At 38.0% G+C, this 8,384-nt stretch overlaps 1 non-coding gene across 1 annotated transcript; it reads left to right on the top strand.

The window, feature by feature from the left end:
• Positions 1–7,919: 7,919 nt before the first annotated feature.
• Positions 7,920–8,082, top strand: LOC118677939. Its single transcript, XR_004974644.1, has one exon. It is a non-coding gene; the product is annotated as a U1 spliceosomal RNA (small nuclear RNA).
• Positions 8,083–8,384: the final 302 nt, after the last annotated feature.

Genomic DNA, 8,384 nt, shown 5'->3' with positions numbered 1-8,384 from the left:
TTCATGTATATCAGTTGATGCAGGTACAGGGGTGGGCTTTTAGGTGTAGTTCCTATTGATCTACAAAACCATGCAGTGAAATGAAAAATGCTGTGCCCTCCATACACCCGAATAAAATGTCAAGGGTCAGGAGGGTGCTATGCACAGTTGCACTCTTTGCAGCTGCCCAGATTTCTCAGTCTGCGTCATACTCATGGATGGCCAATGGTTTTGAGGCCACTCTTTATTTTTAAATGTCTTTCCCTTTCAGTCCAAGTGTATTAATGCTTGTTTGTTTTCAAATTATAAGAGAGAGTTTATTTAGAAAGTTACAGAGGTTGTAGAGGTGAGCCAGTTGGACTGTGTAGGCTCAGGAAACAAGTTACAGAGGCTGATGAAGGGCCCTTGGAGCTTAGGAGAAAAAAAGGCATAGGCCATGTGCCTAAGGAGAAGGGAAGGGTTGGGGTGTGCTCCTCAGAGACTGAGTTCCTGCTGGGTCCTTTGCCTAGAACAGTGGTTCTCAACCTTCCTAATGCCGCGACCCTTTAATACAGTTCCTCATGTTGTGGTGACCCCCAACCATAAAATTATTTTCTTTGCTACTTCATAACTGTAATTTTGCTACTGTTATGAATCATAATGTAAATATCTGATATGCAGGATGTATTTTAATTGTTACTAATTGAACATAATTAAAGCATAGTGATTAATCACAAAAGCAATATGTAATTATATATGTGTTTTCCGATGGTCTTAGGCGACCCCTGTGAAAGGGGGTCGTGACCCACTGGGGTTGAGAACCACTGGCCTAGAGGGTTTTAAAGCCGGAAGTATAGGAGAGAGCTTAGGGGAGGATGTCAATAGAACATATATCAGCTTTATGCTGATGAGCCAAAATGAGATTTATTACCCTGACTTCATCTGTCCATGGGTATGGTTGGCACAAATGGGATTAACTGGATTTCTGTTTTCTATTTCCCTGAGTAGGATGAGTTTAGCTATTTACCATCTAGTTGGTGAGAAGTGGAAACCATTTACTCTTAAGTGTCCTTGGTTAAGGAAGATAGGATTTTGAGATTTACTAGATGGCTATAAACTGCTTGGCCATTTAACTTTGTCTCAGTTTTCTTATCCTGTTTGTTCTGGTTTACTAGGCTGTCTCATTCCACCCCGAGAAACTGCCATCCCTGAACTATTTATGGTGATGAGAGAGATTGGTCAGTCTTCAGTAACTGCTTCCTGCTGACAAGGGTGATGGTTTCAGCTTGTGTAAGGTATGGGAGTCTCTCCCTGCCTGATCTACAGGAAACAGGGGAATTGGATCTGAGGCTAGAACAGAGACCTGTTAGTAGCTGGTTCTTCCAAAGTAGGGGTAGGCTGAAGTCCCCAAAACATCACCATGTTGATATGGAATGGTATCCAGAAGCGAAGTTGGTAGAATGCTCCATATGTCACTGACTCGATTGAATTCAGGAGGCTGTGAAGACCAGCTTCACAAAGTAAGACCTATATTGTATAAACAAGCAATCAGGTATTAATAAGGGGTATACCTATGAACACAGAAGGAAAAATAATCCAAAGGTTAATGATCAGAGCAAATAATAAACCAGTTTCTGAGTCTGTAAGGCTGCCAGTCAAGAATAGTTTTAGATGAAAAGCTCAAAGTTTCTTTTGCTGGAATGAAAGTAAGCAGTGACAAGCTCATAAATTCTCCTTATCTGGTGTTTGAATGTCTCTGGTGATATAAATTCTGCATGATTTAGAGAGCATTAGTCACTAAGATTGTTTAAGTATGAACTGTTGTGATGATTTTCAAAGTTATATAAAGTCTTTTACCTGTAATTTGCAAGTGCAAAGCTCAGAAAAATTTCTTTTTTTAGTTCTCAATAATTGCAAGGCAAATGATCAGAGAAAAACGAAACATTCGTTTGTAGCCAAATATACAAGAAAACTTAAAAAAAAAATGACGATTCAGTTCAGTCTGTGGGTGACAAATACAATTTTAAAGACAATTAACTGAATTAGAGTCTCATATTCACAACTGTTTAATACATATTCTATTGAAACACAATCCACCCCCTCCCCTCAAATCACCCTCATTTTCATCAAAGAACCAAATTAGGATGAATTTATTTGCTGCTTAAATCCAGCTTCAGTTTGGCCTGATAATTTGCATAAACACAAAAAGAACATTAATTGATCATATAGGCTCTCTTGAATCTTTTTTGCTGGAATCTCATAAGGAATCTCCAGATTGAACTTTAACCCCTCAGGGTGAAGAAGCCAGGCCACATAGCTGCTATCAGGCTTTGACTGCAAAACCTATAGATTTGGGTGAATTCCTCAAGCTTTTAAGGTCAAGTGGATTAATCTTTTGAAAAATGTGAGTTCCATTTATGCAATTTATATTCAAATTATCGAGATAAATGTGAGACAAGCTCCTATTTTTTTTCCAAGAGAGTCCCTTCTTTACCGTAGGTTATATTTGAGGCTGTGGTTGGACAATATTGTTTTAATGCCTAGAAGCTTTTTAGTCAGGCTGCATGGGTCCGGTGCCACATCCTTAAAACTCTCTGAGGTCTTAGCAAAGGGTCTCACATGACCCACAATTGATTTGTTTTTTTTTGTTTGTTTTTTTTTCTCAGAGCTCACGTTACTGGATTTAAAGTAATACTGGATTTAATCTTTTACCTGAAGCCCTGTATTACATTGATTACTATCTTATTGCTGTTTCAAGGCTTGGAATGAGAAAGATTTATTTTCATACACAGTGCTGCTGCTTAACTTTTCCTTTAAATTCTACCTAAAACCTGAGGAGTTAATTTTTGCTCTTCTTGCAGTTTTGCTTTTTATGATAAAACGCTCAAGGAAGCCATTTAGCAATTCCAGCATTCTTCCTAGAAACCTTCTAGGCCATATCCATGAGTTAAACTGAATAGCATTTCTATTTTCCAGAGCATCTCAAGGAACAGAACTGGCAAATCGTATTTCACTTCCCTCTTACATTCAATCACAATAGCACTATCCTTTCAGTCTTCGCCCATAGTGTCCTTAAGAGCTTTCTCTGCCACTCAAGTATATCATTCATAAGTATATCATTTCTGGGACCAAATTTTGTTTTAGCTATGTGTTGTTGAATAACAAACCACTCCAAGGCTTAGTGGCTTAATAGAACAGCAATTACTTATTTTGCTCATGATTTTGTGAATTAATCAAGGCTCTATGGGAATAGCTTCTCTTCACTTTGTATTAGCTGAGGTGACGTGACTGAGGCTGGATGATATGCATCCACATGGTTGGCAAGTTGGTGATGGTTAGCATAAGGAAGTTCAGCAACCTAGTTTGGGCCCTTCAATTCTCTTTCATTTGTCTACTTGGTGGTTCTCCACAACATGGCACCTGGGTTCAAAGATGGAAGAAGAGAAACTTCCACTCTTCCTAAAGACTAGGCCTTAAATTGACATCATATAATTTAAATCACTCTTGTATTTTACAAAGGAATCACAAACTAAGCCCAGTTAGAAGCAATTTGAGAAATTGATCTAAAATAGAATGAAAAAAGTTATTAAGCCATCATTATCATCTCACTACAGCTAGGAGTAATACCATAAAATAATGACACATATGTTTCTTTATAAATAAACTTTTTATTTCATTTTGGAATACATTAAAATTGTAGAAAGTTACCAAAGATAATACAGATTGTTCACACAAAACCCATGCCCAGTTTCCTCTAATTTTAACATCCTATAGCACTATGAAACTATTGTAAAAGCTAGCATTGGCATGCTAATGTCAACAGCTCTAGGCTTTATTTGGATTTTACCTATTTTTCTGTTAATGTTTTTTTTTTTTTCTGATCCAGATTTAAATCTAGGGTTTCACATTACTTAGTTGTCATATCTTCCCAGTCTGGGACAGTTTCTTAGTCTTTCCTAGTCTCCTGTAGCTTTGAAACTCTTTAAAAGCACTGGGCAGTATGTAGGATGTACCCAATTCATGACTGTCTCATTTTATTATCATGAGTAGATTGAATAAAGGTTTTTGGAAAGAATACCACAGAGTATTCCTCTCATCACATCATTTAAGGTGATATGATATTAACATAATATCACTAACTGCAGTGGTCGGCATATTTAAGGTGATATGATATTAACATAATATCACTAACTGCAGTGGTCGGCAAACTGCGGCTCGCGAGCCACATGTGGCTCTTTGGCCCCTTGATTGTGTCTCGTCCTAAGCTTTAGGAGTACCCTAATTAAGTTAATAACAATGTACCTACCTATATAGTTTAAGTTTAAAAAATTTGGCTCTCAAAAGAAATTTCAATCGTTGTACTGTTGATATTTGGCTCTGTTGACTAATGACTTTGCCGACCACTGACTAAGGGTATTAATCTTCATCATTTGGTGAAGGTAGTGTTTACCAGATTCATACATGCTCTGTAAAAATTACTAAATTTCTCTTTCTATAATATATTCTTTGATAACAAATCACTATGTTTAGCCCCTTCTCAAGAAGGACCTAGAAGGAAATTAGGCTCTACCTCCTAAAAAGGGGTATATATATATATATATATATACAGTCATGGGCAAAAGTAGGTTTATAGTTTTTCATATAGAAAAAATTTAATAAATAATAATACAAGAGTATACCCTGTGTTTCATGTACTCATAACTGTAAACCTACTTTTTCCCACCTATGTATATTAATGTAGTTCTTTTGTAATGAAGATTTGGCTCATCTCCACAAATTTATTCATTTATCTAATCATTTATGTATATTATTATAGACTCATGAATATGTATATCCTATTTTTGGTTACAACCCAATACAAGATTATTTATTCAGTGTTCAAATTGATCCAGCTTTGTTTACAGGGTGCTCTTTCGGGTTGGCCAATGTGTTCTTTTAAACTACCTTATTTTTAAATTTCTGTAATAAACTTAAGAAAAGTTGTCAATATAGTACAGAGAGTTTATATATTCCCACAGCTGGTTTTCCCTATGATTTATACCTTACATTAGCCTGCCTGGCACATTTGTCAGAATTAACTGAAGACCCTAAGAACATATTTTATTCATATTTTCTTAGTTTTTTTTTTTTTTTATTATTTCTAATGTCCTTTTTCTATTACAGGATTCCATCAACTTAGTTGTCTTGTCACTGGTCACTGTAGACACATTGAGATAATCTGTAATCAACCCCCCCAAAGTGCATAATCTTGTTAACTATTCTGTAATGCAATCTCTGCCTTACTTTTTTCCACTCCATGTAATCTTCCTTATGTTCTCTGCTTAATTTCAAATTTATAAAATAAGCTGCAAGTCTTTTATTCTCCAGAGCATTTGAAATCTTGCTCTGAGGCATATATCTCCAGTTAGGGCCAAAACACTCTTATTAAAATTTATCTACAGATTTGGACACTCTTATGTCTAAAAATGGTAATGCCAGAATACCTTGCGCTGTGTCTAACCAAAAATATAAATCAATCAATCAAACAAATTGGGAGGATGGACACTTGGTACAAAATATTTGAATGTATCTCTTCCCCATACTCACCACTACCATGTTTAAAAAAATACAGGTTTTATACACCTGAAATATTTATGTTGGGTAGGGACAATTTGCTTTCCAGTTTGTAAGCATGGAATCTGCAACCTGCAGTGAAATAAGTAAGGATTAGTGAAGCAAAGAAAGAGGTAGATATTATAAATAGGAGCATGCAGCATGTGCAAAGCCCTTGAATCAGGAAAGTGTGTAACATTGAAAACATAACTAATTAATCTACCTCTTTTACATTTGCCTTCTGCTTCAGCCTCACTTTGGCAGAGAGTTCAATATGAGATATGAGATATTATTAACAAAGATAATGCCTTATTATGACTATACTTTGAAGAAGAATGTAAGAATACCTAGTGCCTTCCAATGATTAAGCCAGAAGTTTGTTTGCTTTGTATATGTCTTTTTAGTCTCAGAGAAAGAGATGTTGGCAAGATGGTATCAGGATAAAGACTGAGAGAAGTATAGACTGGCTGGTGTTGCTCAATGGTTGAGCATCAACCCATGAACCAGGAGGTCATTACTGGATTCCCCATCAGGTCACAATGCCTAGGATGCAGGCTCAATCCCAGTGTGGGGGTGTGCAGGAAATAGTCAATCAGTGATTCTCATCATTGATGTTTCTGTCCTGCTCTTTCTTTCCATTCTTTTCTCTGAAATCAATAAAAGCATATTTTTTTAAAAAGAATGATAAGAGTATAAAAATATAAGGAGGAAGAAGGGTCAAGGCTATACTTATCACTCCTGAGTTAAGTAAAAACTGAGTAGCAATTGAAGAGTGTAGTAGTAGTTGTAGTACTAGTAGTAGCAATAGTACAAATTAAATCAGAAATGATTGCATTTGAGAACTTACTGTGTTTTATTTTCAATAGAGGACTTCATTCTAACACACTATTGAACACTACCTCATTCTATTGAACACTATTAACTATCAACACATTGAGTTGGATAATAATAGTACATACAGTTTACTATAAATTTAAGTTTAGAGAAGTTTCTGTATTTTTTAATGTTACATATCTAAAAACTTATGGAAATGAGGAAAAAAATGTAAATAAATTGTTTGAACCATTTCACTGCAATCTGGTTCTTGATGGACTATTGAGATTTCTCTTAATTCCTCTGCTTTATTTTTTCTGATGATGCATTTGAGGTCTCCAGGTTCTATCCCTTCATTTTCTCTTAATACCTTTCCAATCAGGCTCTTTATCTACAGTAAATCTGATTTCCTCAGTGTCACCAATCTTATCTAATAAAAGAGTAATATGCAAATTAATCATCACTCCCTCACTCAGTCATTCCCTCACTCCATCACAAAGATGGAGGCGGAAATGGAGCTGAGCAGGAGGCTTGGGTTGCCCCTGGTGATGGAGGAAGCCAAGCTTCCCACTTGCCCTGCCTGCCCTGACCTCTGCTCAAGGCTACAAAGTTTCAATTATAGAAGTTAAATAAATCCCAGATACCTGCTTCCATTCCGTGGGCGTGACCAGCATGAAAACAGCCATCAGCCCCTCACCCAGACTGGCCAGGAACCCCAGCATGGACCCCCACCCTGAAGGGGCTGTGGCCAGCCTGAAAACAGCCATTAGCCCCTCACTCAGGCTGGCCAGGCACCCCAGCGGGACCCACACCCTGATCCAGGACACCCTTCAGGGCAAACCAGCCAGCCCCCACCCATGCACCAGGCCTCTATCCTATATAGTAAAAAGGTAATATGCAAATTGACCCTAACAGCAGAAAGACTGGGAATGACTGGTCACTATGACACACTCTGACCACCAGGGGCAGACACTCAATGCAGGAGCTGCCCCCTGATGGTTAGTACACTCCCATAGGGGGAGCTCTGCTCAGTCACAAGCCAGGCTAAAGGCTGTTAGCAAAGTGGTGGTGGCGGGAGCCTTTCCCACCTCCTCAGCAGCACTAAGAATGTCCGACTGCAGCTTAGGCCTGCTCCCTACTGGCAAGTGGACATCCCTTGAGGGCTCCCGGGCTGCCAGAGGGATGTCTGACTGCCATCTTAGGCCCAATCCCCTGGGGAGCAGGCCTAAGCCAGCAGGTGGTCATCCCCCGAGGGGTCCCAGACTGCAAGAGAACATAGGCCGAGCTGAGGGACACCCCCCCACCCCTGAGTGCACAAATTTTTGTGCACTGGGCCTCTAGTAATATATAGTTTCCTAAATTTAGTCATCTATTTGCATCCTGAATTTATTTGATTTATCAGAAGCAAGTGACCAAGCTCTTTTCTACTTTCTATACTTTTTTCCCACTGGACTTCCAAGACTGAATACTCTCTTGCTTTTCTCCCACTTAACTGGAATTGCTCCTTGGTCTCTGTTGCTTTCTCCTCTTTTTGACTTTTAAAATTTAACAGACCTATACTTACATGACAGGGGAGATACCATAATCAGGAAGATGGTTTTCCCAGGGCCAGGCTTATCCATGGCATCCTGATGTGCTGACCCCTGTGATTTCCCTAAAAGTGGGAAACTCGACTGCATAATTTGTGGTAGCATAGGACTGTGTCTGCACTCTCCCCTGGAAAACAAAACAAAACAAAACAAAACAAAACAAAACAAAACAAAACAAAAGGGAACAGGCCTAAGACATAGTCCTTGGTGATCTCATCCATCCTTGTGGCTGAAACACCACCTGTACACTGACAACTCTCTAATTTATATCTCTAATCCATATTTTTAAATAAATTTCCATACTTAAATTCTTATACTTACAAGATACATTTATCATCATCTTGTTTTCTCTTAGAATTTTTTAAAATATATTTTTATTGATCTCAGGGAGAAAGAGAGAGGTAGAGAGAGAAAGAAACATCAATGATGAAA

Source organism: Myotis myotis, unplaced genomic scaffold (assembly GCF_014108235.1).
Source record: "Myotis myotis isolate mMyoMyo1 unplaced genomic scaffold, mMyoMyo1.p scaffold_m19_p_2, whole genome shotgun sequence".
Taxonomy (NCBI): Eukaryota; Metazoa; Chordata; class Mammalia; order Chiroptera; family Vespertilionidae; genus Myotis; species Myotis myotis.
Note: the sequence above shows the minus strand (reverse complement) of the source record. Positions and strands in the feature narration are given on the sequence as shown.